Source organism: Xiphophorus couchianus, chromosome 11 (genome assembly GCF_001444195.1).
Source record: "Xiphophorus couchianus chromosome 11, X_couchianus-1.0, whole genome shotgun sequence".
Lineage (NCBI taxonomy): Eukaryota > Metazoa > Chordata > Actinopteri > Cyprinodontiformes > Poeciliidae > Xiphophorus > Xiphophorus couchianus.
Window position 1 is genome coordinate 23424580 of NC_040238.1, and position 21442 is coordinate 23446021.

The 21442-nt window shown below is 39.3% G+C and overlaps 1 protein-coding gene across 1 annotated transcript in view; it reads right to left on the reverse strand.

Moving 5' to 3' along the window:
* The window catches only part of flrt1a (fibronectin leucine rich transmembrane protein 1a), a 59123-nt gene extending 39492 nt beyond the window's left edge, over positions 1-19631 (reverse strand). The window contains exon 1 of the mRNA XM_028030631.1: positions 19107-19631. The gene's annotated coding sequence lies outside the window, so the exon portion shown is untranslated. The remainder of the gene's footprint in view (positions 1-19106) is intronic.
* Positions 19632-21442: the final 1811 nt, after the last annotated feature.

Genomic DNA, 21442 nt, shown 5'->3' on the forward strand with positions numbered 1-21442 from the left:
AGCCCCGTGCCATAAACATTCACTTCAGACGCAGAGCCAATAGCCTCAATGTCAAGTAATTTTATGTTTTCCTGGCATTTTTCTATCGGCAATTCATTCCTTTATTCCCTGAGAGAGTGTGTGCTGGATGGAGTCCATGACCATCTGACAAATTGTGACTCTGACGCTAAAACTATGGCCGTAAAAAAAACACAATACCAGTCAAAAGCTTCTGTTATAAAGACACTTTCATGAAAACGGTATGACGCAATTTACTAAAAAGCTCATGCATAATAAAAAGTATGCTGCCGTGTTTTTGTATATTTAACAACACTATTGAATAATATATATTGAAAAAAAAAGTGATATTAACAATCAGACTGCTTCGGGGCAGTTTCTATAAAAGGCAGCCATTTGTCTTTCTGTACGGAGGCAAGTTAAAAAATTTAAGAGGTAGGCCGGCTCCACCAGAACTCCATTTTAAACCTTCCGAGAAATTTTCAGCGCAATTGATCATCGCAGTTCATTGCACGAAGCAGGGAGCCTGTGCAGGCTCAAAGGGAAGAGGAGGGGGAAATCAGAAACACTAAACCTGTCCATCTGGGCGCTGTCTGCGTGGGCCGCTGGTCCGCTGCACCCTGACCGCGCGGCGAGAGGCTGATGTGTCTGTAATCTGACCCAGTGATGATGGTGCAACAAGCTCTGTTTGTTTCCATATAGTGGTGTTGTGAAATTCATACGTTTGCTGCTGGTAAAATATGCGTTGTTTTACTTGGTCGCCATTGCATTTTTCACAGCTGGCCGCGTACAAGCTCCGGGACCGGAGAGCAGTAATCTGGAAAATGTAAACTGTGAACAAACACAAGGCTATGGGAATACGCTTTCATTTTCAGGAGCACGAAATGGCTCGCCCATTCGACAAACAGTGACGCAGATGCCTCTTAATGTACAGAGGTTACAAAAAGTCCATGATTTGTGATGTGACAGACAATCTGACCAAGATAAATCATTTTAAAACGTTTTCTACCTTTAGTATAAAATATATTGTGCATATTTCAACTAAGAAACAAACAATTCTGTTTGCACAGCCCTAAACTTATGACTCCTTTTATCATTTTAGTGTTATACTTTTAGTAAAGTGTACTTTGTCCTTTTGCTACAGTCTCATAAATTTGTTTCTTGCTCGCTTACCTTCATTCCTTCAACAGGTTAAATGATCTACTCCTCTGTTAGCGCTATAACAAGTAGAATCACACAACTTTATATTGTGGACTCTTGTTTGATTTTCTATGTGCTGTATTTGTTACAGAATTATTAAATGCGCCACAGAAGCCCGAGCCCAACCTGACCAACAAGGAAATAAATTTGGCCCGACCCGGGTCAGGTTCGGGTCAGGCTCGTAAATCTAGACTCTACTGTGCAATCATGAGCTGCGGAAAAGAAATGTCCTCACAATCTGGTGCATGTTCTGCAAGGGAGAGCCGGTGAATATCGCCAACTAAAGGTGAAGAATAATGATTTCGCAACTTTTTTATTCATATTTTTTTGCCCTCCAACCAATTTGGATGTGTTTTAATTGATTTCTCTGAATATATCGCACACTAATTAATTTATTTTGACAGTATGTGTCTTATTAGTCAGTCAAACTATTCTGCTAAATGTCACACTGATACTTCATTACAGCAGTTGATATATACCAATGTCCAACGTAACATAATTTCAATCTGTACAGTCATGAAACTGTAACTTAGACGGAGGTTTTTTTAATATCTTGCTTTGAGATCTTGTTAAAGCGCTACAATTAAAATTCACTTGTATAAAATCGGATAAGAGAATAGGAATGGGGTCCTTATATGTAGCACAGAAAAGCAATCAGACTGAGCAGAAGTCATTTAAGCCTACAGAAGCATTTTGTTCGTGAGCTAAAAGGAGAGAAAAAAAAGTGAATGAAAAGAAAGGAAGGAATCCTGCTAGCAAAACTAATAGAGTTTGAAATCAAAGCAGGATGTAAATATCTGCACTTGCCTGAATGAGTAGGTTTGATTTGGACATTTTAACACAAATGTTCACATTTCTTTGATGCAGCTTTCTTTTTCTTTTTTTTCCTCTCGTTTTGGGCTGATTCCATCCAGCTCTCCTTGCAGCGAAAGGGCAGTGCCCTGTCTGTGAGCCAATTCCCAGAGCTTTCTGCGATGGTTTGTGAATTATTCATTCAAACATGATTGACTGCAGGGTTGAATTACGGGATTGATTGATCGGTGGGCTCGTAAAATGGGATCCCAATGCCCGCTGAAACCTAAGTGTGACTTGAACGACTTGAGGGGAGAGCAGCATCAGCAAAGCTCTCTGGTTATGGTTGATCATCAGAGTTACTGATAGTTTGCAACAAGGAGTCAGTAAAGTTTTGATCCTGCAGGATCTTTGTCTCAACATGCAAAGCAAAATAAAACAATTTTTGAGTTTTGGTTTGACTACAGACATACAAGATAAAGAAAGAGAAAACTAACATGAGCAGTTGCTTTCTTTTGTTTAACCATTAAATATTTTTTCCTTATTAAATAGATTTTCCTGCGACTGCACGTCTCTATGTTTTGAATTTTATAGCTCTGACAACTTTGAAATATTTATGCCTGGCAGTAATACTGTTATGGGGGTATATTTAGTAACACTCATTAAAAACTGCAGCAAATTTAAATTAGGATAATGAGCATTTAGTTGTTAGATTTCTTTTTTGTGTGTGTGCTTCCCGTCACGTCTTCTTCTGCAGCCATTTCTGCTGGACTACTGTATTTTTTGCTCAACAGTGACACCTTGAGGTTAGGTAGCAAAAAGAAAACGGTAAATAGCATGTCGAATTGAAGCTACAATGAGCAAGTATTAAGAGGATTTTAAGTGAACATTTTTAAAATTCAAAGTGCCTTTTAACAACACTTCAAACAGGGGCATAAGCAAAACTGAGCAAAAGAAGAATAAGCTACTGCGTTCAGAAATCATGCCAACACCGACGTCTAGCTACTAGAAACTGAAGAGAAGATGGAAACATCCCAGGACCTGAAAAACAGTAGCAATAAAAGCACAAACATGAGAAAAGCTGACTGGACATTGGAAAAATACTTTTGTCCAATGGGAAAAAACAGCCAACATGTCTATGTGGGACTTGCTAGATTGAACGGTTTCTTATTCAATGGGCTTCAGTTCTCATTCACTTCTTGTATGAGATCAGTTGGTATTGAAAAAACCAATTTAAGTTGTGCAACAAATCCAAGACCCATGAAGGTCCTAATTTGTACAATTCCTACAAATAACATAAATTTTTGCCATTTTAGTAACCCTCACGTGATTCCATCCTTACTCTCTCCTGCAACACGAGGAACAGTTCACATGCCTATATGTTCATTTATTGCTTAGATTACCTTACAAGTTGTGATGTCGTCAAGAAAGAATGTATTAAAAAATTAGTAGAAAGCATTAAACTGCCCTGAATCTGCTGCAGTAATCATGCAACATCAAAACCTTATTATACGGTAGTACCATTTATGTTTAAAAATAATAAAGACTAAATTCTGCTTAACCTTTTTACCTCTAGAATTGTGCATTAAATCTTTTACAAGAACATATTTTCTCTTGGTTTATATTCTGATACTGATTATTAAACATACCTTGCATCTCTCAACAAATGACATGGAAATCAAAGAACAAACCTTTTTTTTCCGCCAGCTATATGCACTCAGCTTCTATCAAAAAGCAATTTTTCAACAGTTTTTTCAGAGTAATGCAGTGTTATAATGTTATAGGTAAAAACACTTTCTTGGTGGTTTTCAATAACATACATATCCACTGTTACTGTGGTAACTGCTAGAACTTCGGCATGCTGAATTGATGCTAAATGCAAGAACAATATTCAGCCAAATATCCGACTTGTGCAGAAATGTCTTTGAATTGATTCCAGCAGATTACTGTAGCAGTGGTTTCAGTCTCAGGCTCTGGTTTGATCCTCGACTGTCTGTCCTGTCAAAGCAAAACAAATCTCTGCATTCCTTGGCTTTCATTAATGTCTTGCTTTATCCCTCAAGGTTCAACTTTCAACCTCGTTTTTTAAGACCCTTTTTCCTGTTTGTGTATTTTTATTTATTTATTTTTTATATTTTTCTGTCTTACATCTCCCTGTGGAACTAGTACAATCCCAGATTACACAGAAATATTCACTACTTGTTCATATGCCTGCGTCTGTGTACAGCCTCTTATGGTTTTATTTTTCTTTTTACACTCCATCCATGTTCCGCCTAATCCGGTGTCCTGTTATTTCCTGTTTGCAGTTGATGAACTCCAAACCTCCAATCGCTGTAACGCTGAGCAATCGGGTTTCCAGGAAACACTAATCAGATCCTAGATATCCCAAACTGCTTTTTCATCCTCCATCATCAAAGAACCTGACCCAATTGTCAATTCCAATTTGGTGCTAAGGGAAGAAAATAAAGCTGACTGCCTTTGGGAGTTTCCTTGAAATGTGGAAATTAAAGAAAGTAGCTTCCAAGCCTCCATTTCTGAAGCCATTTTAAGACTTGGTGAAATAAATATGATGGTCTAAGTCATGAATACCAAAACTGTGTTTGTTCAAAACTACCTTGTGGATCTGATTCCAAACCTATCAGTGGAAGCGGCTGCAGATTCAGACGTTGGTACTCTCCACCCAGGGCGTAATTCAATTAGGGATTGGCTCCAGTACTACGGACAAACAAAAAATCACTTTGATGGACCTTCCAAGCAGTTTGAACTGTCTTGTTGCTGAAATGTGCTACACAAATAAACTCGATTGATTGATTCGATCAGCAATCATTCCCGTTACGGGAAAAAAAAAAAAAAAGCTAAACTGACCTCATTCCAATAAACAGAAGCTAAACAAAAAAAAAATAGAAATGACAAAATGTTTTGTTTTTTTTCTCTTGATAAGAAGGTAATTAGCTTTTACTTACTTGGTTTGTGTTTCAAATACAAAACAAGAAAGTTTTATATTTATGATAATGTTGTTTCCACAAATTATCAGAAAAAGTAAGATGTCTAAGAATTGGAATGGTGCTCTTTCATCACACGTAATAAATAAATAAACTTTATCCAAACATTTCAGGAAAATATCTGTTTTTATTGTGGGAACCCATTGTGTGCACGTTTGTGTCTTGTTGTCCAAGTTTGTGGAAAAAAAGCAACAGTAGCGAAAGCCACAGCACAGATTCAACTCCGTAGATTTATATTCAGTTAAGACCCCCCTCTGATGTGAGTGTGTGTGTGTGTGTTTCAGCTGACATCACAACACACAGTTTGGACTACTTGTTCCACGGTGGTCCGTACTTTAAATCCTAACACCGCATGCGAGACCCAGTAAGATTACCCTCACAGAATGCTACAGAAAAGCCCCTGGGTGCTCGGATTAATGGAAAGCAGCGCGTGGCTGAAAGAGTCTAAACAACCAGGCAGAGTCTGGACGGCTTGCAGAACAGTTTGTCCATCTGCCAAGATTTTAATATCCAGCAAACACAAAATTATCATCGCAAGATGCAGCAAGATAACTTTAACATCAGTCGTCTCATCCTGACTAAACATCCTTCAAATTGTTAATTGAAAGCATTCGAAAGCGTTTTCAACAGATTAAAATATATTTCTAGATGAAACTATATAACTGGGAATACTTCAGTCAATATTAGTCAATTTATTAAACGTAACAAAATTGTCCCACTGTTTTCTGGATAAGTTACTCTGTGACATAAGGCAACTTAAAGAATTTTATTATTACTTCGACTAAAAGATTAAGATTAGTTCACTACTAAAGGCTTCATACAGACAAATATTATGGACAGCATCCATTTGTTTATTCAAACTGCAAGATAATTGATCCCTGAAGTTTTTAAGAATCTAATCTTAAATTTGCTGGATTTTGTCAGTGGAGGTAAAATCACATTAATACAGAAGAACGGAGAAATCATCTGTCAACTTTCAGCTTGACCAGCTAAAACGCGACACTCAGATCATTTTCAGTTGATGAAAGCATAATGCTGCCCACCACAAAATCACCATGACAACAACACTCTTCCTTGTGGAAGTTGTTACAGCAGGAAGAAGACTGGAAGTTCGCTTTTTTCAGCATCTGTGAGATCAAGGGAAGTGAAAGAAGCTTTTGAAGCTTTTCTATAACAGTGACGTGACAGTCAGGCTTAGCAAAAAGAAAGAGAGCAAAACTTAAAACAGATAACAGGAAGAATAAAGACATTATGGCATAGTGGCTCTATTTTCTTAACCTTCAGCTGGATTTGGACAGCAGTCTATAGTCTCAGAGGAGAAGTAAGAACCTATGTTATCTAGAAAAAACACACAAAGACAGCGGTTTTTGAGGTGTTAGCCAGTTAGCCATGCTAACTGTGCTAATTTCTAATAAAAGATGCAGAAATACTAGACTTTTCTGTTGTTGATGGCACAAAAGCCAGAGCACAATATTTCAAACTTCAGTCTTAAATCCCAGCTCTTTTATTACAAAGAAATACGAATTTGCAACATTGCCAATTTAATGCCTTACAAAAAACAGAGATAAAAATTCTGATCTCATCTCTGTGCATTAAGAATTTTATTTAGGATTATTTATGAGGTTTTTATTTAACCTTTTTTCTTTTAAAACTGATGAGTGTCTACTTTCATCTTGTAATCATAGCTTCTAGTTTTCCAGAATCTGACACTAAAAACAGACCCATTTTCCACAGAGACTCCTAAAAATACGAAAGACAAGAGAACATGTCATTCAGGTAAGGCAGATGGGTATCTATCATCAGCAGCGAGGCCATTGCTACAAATTAGCTCATCCCCTAAAATGACCCATATCTACACTCAGACAGTACAAGGCTGCATGAGGATCCATGTTTATATCTTAAAATCATGCACACTGAGGAAGACATGTACTTTATCCTCACTGTTATTACAAGTGTGTGGCATCTTGGGGTCACCCTGTCTCCATAATAATTTATTTTAAAGCACTGGTTCCGATAATTGTGGTGAGAAGATTTGTCAGCCGCCAACCGAGTTCTCATCTCGACATGTTGTTGCGTTTAATGTTTCATATTATGCGTGGCCTCCGTCGCCAGACAGCGTCATTTAGGTTTCATTTAGAGGCTTTTTGTAAATGTGTTCCTCGCATGTTTTGGTGACCACAAACGCTTGTGGGTAACAGGGAGAGTAATAATGTCCTGCATATGTATCCAAAAAAAACTAGAGAGAGAGAGAGAGAGAATAAAGAAAAGCATCATTTGGAGACACAGAGCTGCAGCGTGCATGAGTCATTCACGTTCAAATGTGTATTTTCTCAAGTCAGTTGGCAAATATATGCGCTTGGGCTGGCACGCCGGCTGTACCCTACTGGCTGCCAGCTGTCACTCAGGAAGACGGAGAGATGGTGGATTGAGAGGGAGAGCGGGGAGAGATAAAGGGGGTGGTGATGATGTGAGGACACGAGCCCCGAGGCTTTCTTCCTCTCTTGTTTCTCATTTGTCTCTGCGATGATAACAAAAAACATGGCAGCTCAAAAGGAGAGAGGTCGACATCAGAAGGCAAAAAAGCACAGAAGAGAAGGAGGAAGGCGAGGAGGATGGGGGTGAAACGGGAGCGACGAGACATTTTTCAGAGTTGTTAGCAAAGCATGCCGGCCACAACATTGAGATTCCTAATGCATTAGCCCAAATGAGCAAACCTCAGGGTTCCCCTCAGCATTCGGTATGAACGTGATTTTTTTATGCAGACGTCCAATTGCTTTGTTTGCAGAGGGCCGTACGGTTTACTCACAGCCTCTTGCAGTATTTATTACAGTTCTCTTCTGACTAATTAGGCTGGGCTGGGGGGAAAATAAAGCTTCTCTGCAGAAAGAAAAGCTCCTCGCAAGGAACAAGAACTCATTTTAGCCAGAACAAAAAACAGGCATCCTTTTGGGTCCAGATTCTCTTTTTTTTCTCTCTCTCTCCAATTAGGAAGAAACGGGCCCCTGCTTCTCATGCCAGCGATGACAGGCAGGTTTCAAAACGCAATGAAAGAACAAATTCATCACCGCCAGGGAAAGAGGGCGACGTGAGAGGTCTCTTTTCTGTGCCACGCTTGGCAGTGAACACGGAGAGCGTGTAGAGTCAAGCGCCGAAGCAAACTCCGTGTACTGTACCTGTTAGAACGTGACGACAAGCCAACTACGGCTACTGCAAAACCCAACATCTTCAAGAAAACACCGTTTCCTGTTTGAACATGACAAATGATAGAGCGGGGGGAGTTGTACGCCTCTAATGGCGCTGGCTGGACGAACAGCACGCCATCCGGAATCTGATCTCATGGCTCTGACTTTTACAGCATCAATCAACCTGCGGCAACAGAGCTGGATTTTCATAGTTGCTCTGAGAAAAGTGTCAGCGTCGTGTGCAAAGAGCTTATTTGAAAATGCATCATATGTCCAACATTGTATTTGACAGAAGGAAACCTGATATTCTGCACTTCGCCGCACGTCGCTTATTGATTCACAGCGTTCCATATCAGACACGCACAAGCTAGCAGCTCATGTTCCGCTTTATAGGAAATATAAATATTTTATATATTGAGCGTCCGAGGTTGCAGCCGATTTATCCCGTTTTATTTGTGTATTTTGGCAGCAGACTAATTACACAAAGTGTCGCCAACTAACCAAATCAAAGAGATTCATAGAGATTTCAAATACGCTGTTGGACTTACAAAATACTAATATCCCATAATAAATCTGTTTTATGATTATGTTTATTCATTTTATGTGTATATCAGAGAAAAATATCAAATAATGAAGGTTTATTTATTCTAAATCATCTAAAATCATCTTCTCAAGGTAAAATATTGAATATTTGTTATATCAACATTCTGAGAGTTTTATTTTTATTTCCTAGACTCGCCCGTCAGTAAGGCACTGAGGAATAACTCTTGTGATTGGTTGACATCAGTCTCCTTCTTTCTCATTGGCTGGCAAAAATTAAGTTTTTGATTGATTGATTGATTGAGTGATTGATTGTTCCCTGTTAGTGTAAATCTTGTCTGTACCAAATTATGCAGAAAGCTTTGATCCAATGAAGAAACTTGACCTGATTGATTCAACCTGGACCGATCACCCTGTCAACCTGTGGCTGTGATAACTGTTTGATTAACACAGTGTGTTCACTAAGATGTTTTAACCCGTTATGCTTTCTTGAACAGGTTAGAATAGGTCTATGGACCATGCAAATATGTTCATACATTTTTTTTTGCACAAAATCATTCTTAGACAATGAGATTTTAGCTCTTTTTGAATTTAAATGAGATGTTTTAGTCGCTTCAAATCCAACTAATTTGCTGCTGACCACGCCCCTCAATCAGTCTCAGTGCATGTGAAAATAGCTGCAATTATACAACTGTACATCTCTGAAAAGCAGTAGGGCTTTCTGCACAGCCAACAGCAATGCAGCAAGTGGTTTCTGAATGATAAGTCAACAACAAGACACTTGTCTTTTCCAGCAGCCATTGTACAGAGCTTCCAGCGAAAAAAACAGCTGATCAAAACGTGCTGGAGCTCATTTTCCCCAAAAAATATTAATTTATTTCCAAAAAATGTCTGGGAGGTGGTGGTTTTTTTTTTTTTACAAGTGCTGCTTTAGGGTTTTTTAAAAATGCAAACGAAAGTACAAACATGCCAAACGCGAATTTTACCTATTAGGTCAACGTTTAATAAACGCTGCAAGATGCCCTTTTTGTGTTTTTTCCTCACCTCAGACCCGTTTTAAAGCCTTTGGTAAGTTTTTTTTTTAGCATTAACAAATTTGATTTAAATCCAAAGTGAGAAAACTAATTTCATCCCAAAGCCAAAGCAACAATCCCCCCAGTTTGAGTCCCTTCATTTCCTTTTACAGTTAGTTCATAAACTCCTATATAAGCATCAAAATAATATCTTGATATCGGAAACTTAAAGTGACATGAATTAACTTGTAAGGTCGTTAATCAGCTCAATGCCCATGGCAACATATTAATGTCTTAAAATCTAACAAGTCTTTAAAAGTGCAACTGTGAAAAACTTAATGGAGAAATGTAATTTATGCCTATCTGATTTGTATAACCATTACGTAATCTGCGTAATTGACATTAGAGTCGTTTAATGTACCTCATACATTGTGCTGCATTACAAATAAAACTGCACACTCGGTCTGTTCATAAGAGACTGAATTCTTTGAGACACTGGCTTAGTAGATGATTAAACAGCACTTATTGAATTCTGCTGGACTTATTTGCTTTAATGTCAACAAATGTCAGTCCTTTTGGGCTGGAAAAAGCTTCCTCCATCTCTTATTTAGTTCAGAGTTTTGGCAATTCTAAAGCAAGCCCCCCATCAGCTACTTGTGGTTTTTGTATTATCAACTAAAGGTCACAGCATTTTAAATGCCTCTGCTTTTAAATAAACTGATTTTGTTGAAATTGGTCAGACAAGTATTAGTATGAGCTTCACCTTAGACCACAAATACCATTTTTTTCCCTTTTTTTTATTACACATGCAGATTATTAATAAACTGTCAGGGACATAAATAATATCTAAAACTTTTTCAGCATGTACATGCCCAGATTAAAACTCAGCATTTCTTTCAAGGCTGAGATTGTTAGATTGAAGAAATATGCAAAGTGATTCATATACTAGTCTTATGCAGCAGTGTGTTGTGTGTTATGAGATTTATTATATAAAAAAAAGACACTCGTGTCTTCTAATTCAGCTAACTTGTTTTTAAAACTGCATTTTTTGGTTATCCGGGTTTTATAATATATTTCCTTGCTATGTGTAGCCTCAGCCTGTTACTGAAAGGAAGATGGGATGAATATTAAAACAGTTTCAGTCTCCAAACACAGCAATCTCATGTACGAACAAGAAAATATTGCCAAAGGCAAAAAAGAAAAAAATAATAACAGACTCTTTTGAGACGGACAAATTGCGATTCTATTCCCGCTCAGTTTGCTCTCACAAGTACCTTTAAGCTATTGATGTCTGTTCTTGCAAGGGGCGGACGTTCAACATTCAATTGAAGGAACTGTTGGATATACGAGAAGTAAAGTCATGTATTTCGAAGCATCGCTGCATTGTAACACAGTTTTCACCAACACTCATCTTTTATCTGCCAGGGAGCTGGCCCCTATTATCATAGCATACAATTTTCCCAGTTTAGTTATGACAAGTATTAACCATGGCTCAATTTCGGTTAGCTTATAATCAATAAATAGCTCTTTATTTAAAAAGCGTACATTTCAGTATGTCACATACATAAAGGCGCTCAAACTGAGGCATTTCTTTTTTTAACTTCATACAGCCTTTGTGTTTTCAGAACGATAAGTTGTCTTATGGCAAGACTTTTCTTCCAGTTGACTCATATCATATCACTCATTATTCGCATTGTTCTCAAAAGTTATATCTGTCACCTATAAGTCAATTTTTGAATGACTCAGTTGCAGTTAGCTAACTATTTATGTAGTAAATAGCTTTTATTTAAGTGGTTATGCATCATTTTTAGATAACTATTTAATATTTTAACCACACATTTAATATGTATCTGAAGCAGTAGTTGATTTTTTTCTATCAAACTGACTAAAACTCCATAAACCTAAGCGCAGGATACCAACAGTTTATTAGCTTGCTGGAAGCTAAGTGTATTAGCATGATGTCTTTTGGTGGTCAAATTCTATCTCTAAATTGTGTAAAATAGATTTCAATGACTTTGTTTATCTATGTTGTAACTTAATCATTTTAAAAATGTAATTGATCTAGTCAATCTACTGTTTCTACAGGCTGTAGACGATATAAGCTAAGTGGTGTAAGCTAACAAAAAAACATTAGATATTATCAAAGCAATGCTTCTCTTTTTGCTAAACAGTTTAACAGTCCAGTTTCACTTTCTGTACATTTTTAAACATAACATTTAGCAGCAGGATTTACTGTTTTCATTGGTCACTCAAACACAGACAGAAAAGTGTGTTTTTCAAACATGTAAATAGCTTTTTAATGTCTAAATAAAAGAAAAAGCATGAAATTACTTTCTGGAACTGACAAGATGTATCTTATCTGGTGTTAGGTCATTCCTCTGGTTGAAACTAAATAGCAACGTCTTTCTTTTAATTGCAGTCTTTCCACAGAACCCTAACTGAGAGGCATTCCAGCTAACTGCTGGTGAATGGCTAACCGAGTTTGGAAATGGAGGCCTAAATTGAATGATGCGCCACCCCACTCCAATGTCACCATCGATCTTCACAAACAGCTGCCTTGGCCGTTTCAAAGAAAGAAAATTGTATCTGAGAACAATATAAGCAACACAGACAGCATTTTCCAAATATAAAACTCAAAAATAGAGCCAAGCCTATCCTTTATTAGAGGGATGTATAAATTTACATTATATCTACTAATAAGCTAATTAATAGTAGTAATAACTCACTACTCATACTGTTTCTTTCAATTGAACAAAATGAATCAGATATTTTTGTTTTACATATTTATGCTAAAAGTGAAAATATTTACAACTCCCCGGTGGTTTGTAATGCCTCACTACTAAATCATATATGACGTATTTTGCAGTCAGCGTAGCAAGAATCAGCAGCAATTACAAGACAACTGGAAATGTTTTCATCTCCCTTCATGTTTTATTTGCCTTGGAAGCGTTTCGGTTTGAGGAGCATGTGCTGATCCCGTCATTCCCACCCCGCCAGATAAACAGCAACTCGTAAAACTCGGGCTTCTGCCGCGCAGGGTGGCGGGGAAGTTTACAATAAATGTCTGGATAAATCCACAAAACACGGCGTTGCCAACTCTCCTCCAATGAAATATGCTAATGACTGCTCGAAAAGTCACACAGCGAAGCCGAGGCGACGCCCTAATTTACATGTGGATTAGTTTAATGGCTATTTATTAGCGGAATGAAAGAACTTACAACAAGATTAAAGGGGAATGAATTTTGCGACTTGGAAACGGGATAAAACTGGGTTGTGGAGATGAGGGAAGAGAGGCGCCTTCTGTCGCTCAAACCAAAGAAACCAATCCAGTGGAATTTGAAGTTTTAAGCAGCAGCTTAATGTGTGGTTACCCTGCAAATGTTCAACTAATGAATTTTTAGTCATGCCCACAGATAAAAGCTGCAGCACCACCAAAAGCCATAATGACTAACCTCTTTCCCTTTCTTTCTCTTCCACCACTTCAAAATGCTTTCAGTAAACAAAACCAGGGATCTTATTAAAATACCTCCATCCATCCATTTTCTGTTCACCCTTGTCCCTAATGGGGTCGGGAGGGTTGCTGGTGCCTATCCAGCTACGTTCCGGGCGAGAGGCGGGGTTCACCCTGGACAGGTCGCCAGTCTGTCGCAGGGCAACACAGAGACATACAGGACAAACAACCATGCACACACACACTCACACCTAGGGAGAATTTAGAGCGACCAATTAACCTGACAGTCATGTTTTTGGACTGTGGGAGGAAGCCGGAGAATCCGGAGAGAACCCACGCATGCACAGGGAGAACATGCAAGTTCCACTGGGTTCTGTTCTTAGTGTTCTTTTATTTTCTTCCTTTACGCCATCTTTTCCCATCATACAGGCATGTTTTCTGTTGCAGCCATTCCTATAGATATTCAGCTTTCTGCTACATTAGCACAACAGCTAATCATTATTTTATTCCCTCCCACATATATGAATGTAATTCTGTTTCTACGCCTCACTAAAAGGTATTTTCAACTTCATTTACCGCTTGCCCGAAAAGCACTTCAGCGTGTAGATCCCCATAATTTTTCTCTTGAAGCTCCGTTCTTAACCTGCCATTTAGATATGCTAGTCTATTTTCTGTTTCAATTACATCTTGCACATTTTATGTAGCTTGTCTTGTTTTGCTTCTCTGCTGCTGCAAAAAATGCAGCAAGAATTACAAATTTTGATAATTTCAAATCAATATTGAATACAGATGCTTTATGGCAAAATCACTTTCATTTTAGCGCTAAAATCTGTTTTAAGATGGATTCTTTGTTCTCACAGATTCCCACCTGCTGCCCAACACACACACACACACACAGTTGTCAATTCTTTCACCTCCAGTAGCAACAATGGATGCTGGCGAAGGCTGCCATTCCTCTAATGACTGTGCTGTCGTGAATATAATGGCGATGCCGTTGCGTTTTATAGACAGGAAGTCCTCACATTCCCCATGCGAGCAGAAAGTGCCGACACTCAGAGCCACTAGCAGCCCCTCACCGATCTCAAACGGCGTCACGTCCATCCAATTCTGCGAAGCTGCTCTGCAGCCACGCAGAGGAGGATGCGATGGGGAAAACAAAGCAATGTGAAAAAAAGGATAAGGTGGAGCTGTGATGTTGCAGATATGCATCCAGCTGATCTCTCTTGATCTTGCTTGCTTGATTTCTCATTTGCCTGCTGCGATATCTTCCACGCATCGTCTCCTCAGACTGTTTTGAACAGCTAAGCCGCAACTGTTTTCGTGATGTGTTTGGTGGCTAATCTGTCAGAGATCAGGATGAAATGATCTGCCCATCAGTCAATAACATCAATACGTCAAACGTCAGCCGGTAATGCAGCCTCGCTTTCACAGCCGACTGAAACGAGCACTTATGATTTAAGACGAGCTTATCACTGGCAGCAAACAACGCGGCCCTCTGATCTGCTACAGGTTGCCAAGTGAGGTACTCTTACAGCTCTGGTCATTACTGAAAGTAAGCCTGAAGGCCAAATGCAATTATAAACGGCTCCCTCCACATTACCCTGCTTATTGCATAAGCTGCAGACCTAAAACATTGCGTGCCTGCCAGCGTGCACTGTTTCTACAATTTTTGTTGAGCGACATAGAAGTGATTAGCAAGCACCTTGGTATTGCATCCTTGAAAACGTCCTAGCTGGAATTAATTGCTAAACACAAATCCAATCTGGAGTATTTCTTTAGCCCATAAGATTTGTTTTTGCTGTGTGGTTTTAACCAAATTTGTGAGTATCAACCAGGAGACTCAACATTCATCAAAGAACGCCATTTTCTACCATGTAATGCCTCCTGATAAGGATTCGCTGAACCTTCTCATTTCACAGGTTGAAATAAGAAATGCAATGGTACAATTGTGCACCTAATTATTAGGTGTAAGAATTATTTTACGATATTAAAAAACTTAATATCGTGTTTTTAGGTGTAAAAAACCTAATACCCGAGTTAATACGTTTGTTCATTTGCGATAGCATTAGCCTTCATCAGCTTTGAAGTACTTAGCACAAGCTAGTGCTAGGTTTTTTTTTCTTTAATTCAAATAAACATTAATCAGTTAGCTTATTTTGTTGATGTATGTTCATTTTAGCAACAGTGATGTAAATCAGTAAGATAATAATGAACAATATATCCACTCCAAAATAAATAACATTTACCAAAACTATGATCCTTAACTGCACCTAAATTTACCTCCGAAAAATATTTAGTTTTGCCCAATAATTATTTAAGGAGTGAGGGTATCTCAACAAAGCTGCCTCTCACAACATGGTGGCGATGATGTAAAATCTTGACCCCAACGTGGCAGCCATCGCTTTTTCCCAGAAGGCAAAGCTCAGAGCTGGAAGTGATGTCAAACCCCAGTGATGCAGGTTCTGCTTTTATGTCAGAAACTATAATACTGTTATTTTGGGACAAACAACTATTAGCAATCCATCAGAACAGATAATAAATAGTTTGTTTTACCCGCTTTCAGTACATTTTAAATGCATGCAGCCATATTGGACACTGAGCTTGGGATTGGTCAGTGAGCTTCGACTTTTCCTGTTGGATTTCTGAATTCAGAGTGTTTTAAGGGGAATTTTCCGACTGAGAAATCCAACTTCAGACTTCAATTACTTTGTCATCAGGTCATTAGAGTGAGGATAAAAAGCCGATATTTATTTTTGATTTAAGTTTTCGTGAGTGTGTGTTTCAATTATATTGTTTTTAAATGTAATGGAAAAGATAAACAAAGGTGTCTAAATGTGTGGTATATATTTTACAGTAGTTTATTATGGGAATATGAACGTATCACTAAAAATAAATTAAGATATTATGGTGTTTTCAGGTTTTTAACATGATCATTTTTAAAGCAGAATATTTTTATTTAAGCAAAGAATTTTACTAAATATTACAGGTTTACTAAACTAAATATTACTGACAATAGTAATATTGTGGGTTTATTCTTTTCAACTAAAGCTTTGGTAGTCGTAACATTCGTCATTAGTCATTTTTTGGGGCTGGCCTGCGTTGGATTGGTCCATATTTAACCCTGGAATGAGTCAGCATAATAACCTAAACTGGGTTGTGGGGGGTTTTTACCCAGCAGTTTCTAATAGTGTGAACAGTAAAATATGAAATAACATAAAACCGAACAAGCATTCAGAAGTTTTGTTCTCCTGCAATAAATCAATGTCCTCGGCAGTGTAAACAGCATTTGACAATAACTTTAAATCAAACATCAAACGCAACACATCATACAAAGACTCGTACACTACAAAGACTCCACCTGCAACACTTTGGGTCTGCTCTGTCTGCAAATGAACAAGACACAGCCTTACCATTCAATAACCGTGTTAATATCAAAACATCTAATAGCACTGGAAGAGGCTGCATTGTGCCCAGGCGGCTCATGCATTTGCAAATCTCAATAGCTCGCATCTATTGATGTGCGATGGAGAAATGCAAATCAGTTCAGCAACCCACAGCAGCATCAGCAGCAAAGCTGCTAGAAAGATTTTGCTGTTGTTTTTTTTTTTTAAAGGTGAGTGGAAGTCATATGACTGTGCAATGTAATCAGCAAGGCCATTCAGCACTGCTGCCATGATTACTGCCAGACGGAGGCCTCGCTGCCAGCGAGTCAGAGGCCAGCCCGTCCAAGAATACCTCTTCCAGCATCCACAAGATGAATTCCTTTGGAGATGCCATCTGTTTGTCTATCGCCCGAGTGCTACGAGCACAGGTTAGATCAAGCCATTACATCAGGCGTGTCTCTAGCCTCTCCTTATCCATGTGAGCTCTGGTTTTGTTTTCCTCTGCCCCTTACAGTAGAGGGGATTGTTAAGAGAGCTGCAATATGGAGGAAAGCCGGTGGCGTTGATCATCTACATAGTTCCTCTTCCATGATCAGAGAGTCCTACTTAAATTTTGGTCTTGTTGGAGGTGTTTAAGAAGCAGCAGTTCAAGCTATCCCACTGGGTGTTTGTTCATTTTGCCCAAACGCCATTTTGTACCTTTGTAGTTTTAAGTTTTTTTGTATCCCAGCTTTGTGTTGGGGTACAAAACACAAAGTTGTTTCTAAGGGTTTTCATAAATCCTTAGAAAACTGAGAATTTAACTTTTTTTAGTATTTGACTCATCATCTAAAGAAAGGAAATGTGCTTTTATGACTTCAACATATATTATCAATCAGCAGGGGTTCCATCTAGAGTTATTTTGCAGAATTGCTTAAGCTAAATGAAAAATAGGTACTTTGGTGTACAAACCACAGGGTGCAAATAGCAATATAAATGATTATATATTATTGTTCCATGATGACAGGTGAGGTTCTGCCTCACCTGCCTCCCCTGACCGCACATCACTGACACACACATCCACACACACCTAAGGGTCCAATTTAGAGGGACCTATGAACCTAAACGTTGTGTTTTGGGACTGTGGGAGGAAGCCAGAGTACCTGAAGAGAACTCACTCAAACATGCAAACTCCACGTCAAAAGACCCAAGGACGGGACTCGAACCCACTACCTTCTCGCTGCCATGTAACTACCCCACTTTGCACAAAGACGTAAAAGTACAAATGCCAACAGTTATGCTGCTTGAGTGTTAAACCATCACCATCCATGTGCTACATGACTGGAAATTTCTTCCAACAACCAAACGTATATACTTTTTTTAAAGCGAGGGGAAAATGTGTTCGCCTTCTGTCGGCTAGCTGACCACTGTCATCCAAAGGGTGTATAGTGTGATGAAAATCTTTTTGTAGTTTTTAAGCTAAACTTCGGCATAGGTGTAGTTTACTAGGCCTAGTTTACTAACAAAGATCCAAAATTATTTGCGTACAAGTACAAACAAGAAGAGGGAAGGGTAAGAAAAAATGGCAACATAGTTACACAAAGTGGATGGTGCAAGTTGAGCCCAAATTGTTCCAATAGGAAGGCAAACAATGCAAAAAATAGGCTGTATTATTATTTATCATATTTTCTGCCCCATCAGTTTACACTTGCTCACTCTCTGATTCTGTAAAGCAAAATATTTCTCAGTTTTATGTTTAGATTTGCATCATGTTGTGTTGGTTTCAGCTGTTTTACAACCCTAATGACAATTTAATGGGCATAAATGGTGGTGGTGGGGTGTGTGTGTGTGTGTGTGTGTGTGTGTGTGTGTGTGTGTGTGTGTGTGTAGGGGGTGATGCTGTTACAGGCATTATAAACGCAGTAATTCTGTCCACAAGTCCTTATCAGATAAAGTAAGTGGAAATCTAGCAGGGTGGGGCTTCTGAAACTCACCTGATCAAGTTGTTGATTAATCAACACCAGAGGGAAAGGAAGGAGATAAAAGTCTGCACTAATAATCGAGTACATGACATCAACAGTACTACTAACTATGTCTAGAAATAAATTATTCGATTAAAAGCATTTGAAATATTCCAACTGAAAAAAAAACAGCCTCACTTTGATGTTTTTGCATGAAGCCAATCAATCAGTGCAAAATCCCTGAAGCTTTCACGCTCTCCCCTCTTTTGTTAGATGTTTCTTTCTTTCTTTCCTTTTTATACCCACGCTGGGCCTTCGAACCAGAACCCAGTCCTCGCGTCAGCCTGCCAGCTATTCACTGACAGCCGCATCCTCAATCATTTGCCTTGGCATTTGCGGATAGTCGAATGTATTGTCTCACAGACAGACCTAATTGTTTCTTGAACCGTGCCGCGAATATTGGTTGAGTAATAACGGGGGGTAAAGGAGATACTTGTTGGGGCTACAGCGCGGTAAAACACTCCTGAGGTGATTTTTCTTCTTCGCACAGATCGGATGATGAAAAGCATATTGGCAGTCCGGGCGCATCAATCAACGCTCACCTACCGGATAGTGTTTGGGGCTGCCGCTCTTTCTCTTTTCTCCCTCCCTTTCAGTCTCTCGTTTCCCCCTCGGCTGGTTCAGGCAAAGTCCCCCGGATTTGACCACCTTTCTCCCCCGCACGCTGTCCTCCAGAATCAGGTGCGATCGCAATCTCGCCACCGTTGTATTCCCATATGTGGACGCCACCGCAATTATGAATGCTCCAGTAGATGAGTGACTGGATACAGCCCGTGTGATCATGTGCTGCCAGTCCCTTCCTCTCCTCTTTCTCTCTCTCTCTCCGTCTACTCTGTGCAACTGCTCCCTCCGCCCGATTATCTCCCCGCTGCGGCACTGGCTGCACGGCAATACGGAGGCATAAAACGAGCCGGACTCGCCCGCAGAACTTGTGCGGGGTTTATGATGGTAATTAGTCACCGGAGCGGTCCGTGCTCGTTCATCCGTTGCAGGCTTGGGGAAGAAAAAAAATGCGCTGGCTCTCATGTGCTATTTGCACTGAATAAATTGGCCCCGAGACGCGGAAACGTGTTTTATTCTCTGAAAGAGAGAGAGAGATGGAGGGTTGTGGGGGAGAAGAAGAAAAACCCCTCCAATGTTTCCAGCTGAGATTGGTGAAGAATAGGAAGGGAGGAAGCTGCAAAACATTAATGAAAGCCTCTATGCACGCTTTGAACAGTGATCTATCTATCTATGATGCATGGTTTAATTTTTTTGATTATTTAAATAAATATCTATATGAAAAGTGCAGTGTGCGTTTTTATATGTGCCCCCTTTACTTTGGTGCCCCTAAAAGAAGTAACATAATAATAGTGATCAAAAATTACCTTTAGAAGTGGTCTCTATCTATCTACCTATCTATCTGTGAACACTGTGACCCTCTAGCAGAGCTGAAACTTAGATGTGTCTCTCAGATACTTCATGTCAACTCGTGGACCTTTTTGGAGTCCACAATGTCTCTCTAGCAGAGTTTATAGACCGTTTAGTGACACGTTTCCTTTTCCGTTGTCAAAAACGTCCGTGGAAAAGCAGATTTCAGGGCAGATCATCAAATCAATCATTTTACAGTGGGGCCCAAAGTCGGTCCTCGAAGGCCGGCATCCTGCACGTTTTAGTTCTCTCCCTGGTAGCAACAACCTTTTCAGCATGTCAGTGTTCTCCTTAGGTCTTATAACGAGCCATCATTTGATCCAGGTGCGCTAAACCAGAGAGAGAACTAAAACATGGAGGATGCCGGCCGTCTAGGACCGACTTTGGGCACCCCTCATTTAGGAAACACCTGTAAAAAAAAAAAAAAAAAGTTGCCCATACGATGGTTTACTTGTTTCCTTGTTGGTCAGTAAGTTAAATACTGATGTTATCTGACCGGGATACTGTCCTCCACATGCATGCTGAACCCCATTTTGTGGCTTGTATTGAACTTTCTTCTAGCCCCCTAAATACTCTTGCAGTTTGGTGTTGAGCCATACAACAAAATCAAAAATCCTCACATCCCTTTGATTTCCTCAGAGGACACAGACAGCTCTATGTTGCTGTCAGGATACCTAATAAAGGAGCATGCTGCTGGCACACAGTGTCACAGCTTCAAGTCTCCCCCTTTAGACAGAAAAAACATCACAAGATAGGAGTAGATGCAAATTCTTGTAAGTCACCGTTTGAGCTCAAACACTGAGTTTTCACTGCCTGGTACTTTTTTTTTCCAATTAAAAATTAAAACCTAAGACAAGCAAGCTTACTTTTTTATATATTTATATATATATAAAGTCTTACCCTCATTAATGTTGCAGCCCGGGCAGCGGAGAGCACAGCTACCAGCGGTTGTGTTGTACTGGCTAATGTCAACAACCTTGTTTGAGTTCATGACTCAGTGTCAGCAGCTGATGTTGGTTTACAGTCGCTCACACATTTTCAGACTTGTTAATTAAATGTGCCTGCCTGGTGATATAATATGGACTCGCCGCGTAACGCTATATGCTCAGAGTGATAGCGTCGCTGTCCTTGAGGACCGGGTCTGTCTGGCTCTGGGCCTGGCCGGCTCCTTGCGTTGACCATCAGAACGGGTGCGCATGCATACTTTCGGAGGTGTATGCAGACACCTTACACATCTGTAGCTACAAAACACAAACACAAGACAACACTGGCCTGTCATTTTTTTTGCTAGTAGCTTAAGCTAACCTGAATATTTTCAAGCCTCCTCCTGGTAGACGGTCATCTCTGTCGACCATTTTGAAAAGCTAATTTTGTACCTCTTCCGTTTTTTTGTTCTCTGCCATCTGTACCTTATTGTCATCAAACAATCAAACAACTCAAATAGAAAAATATATATATATATTTTATATATA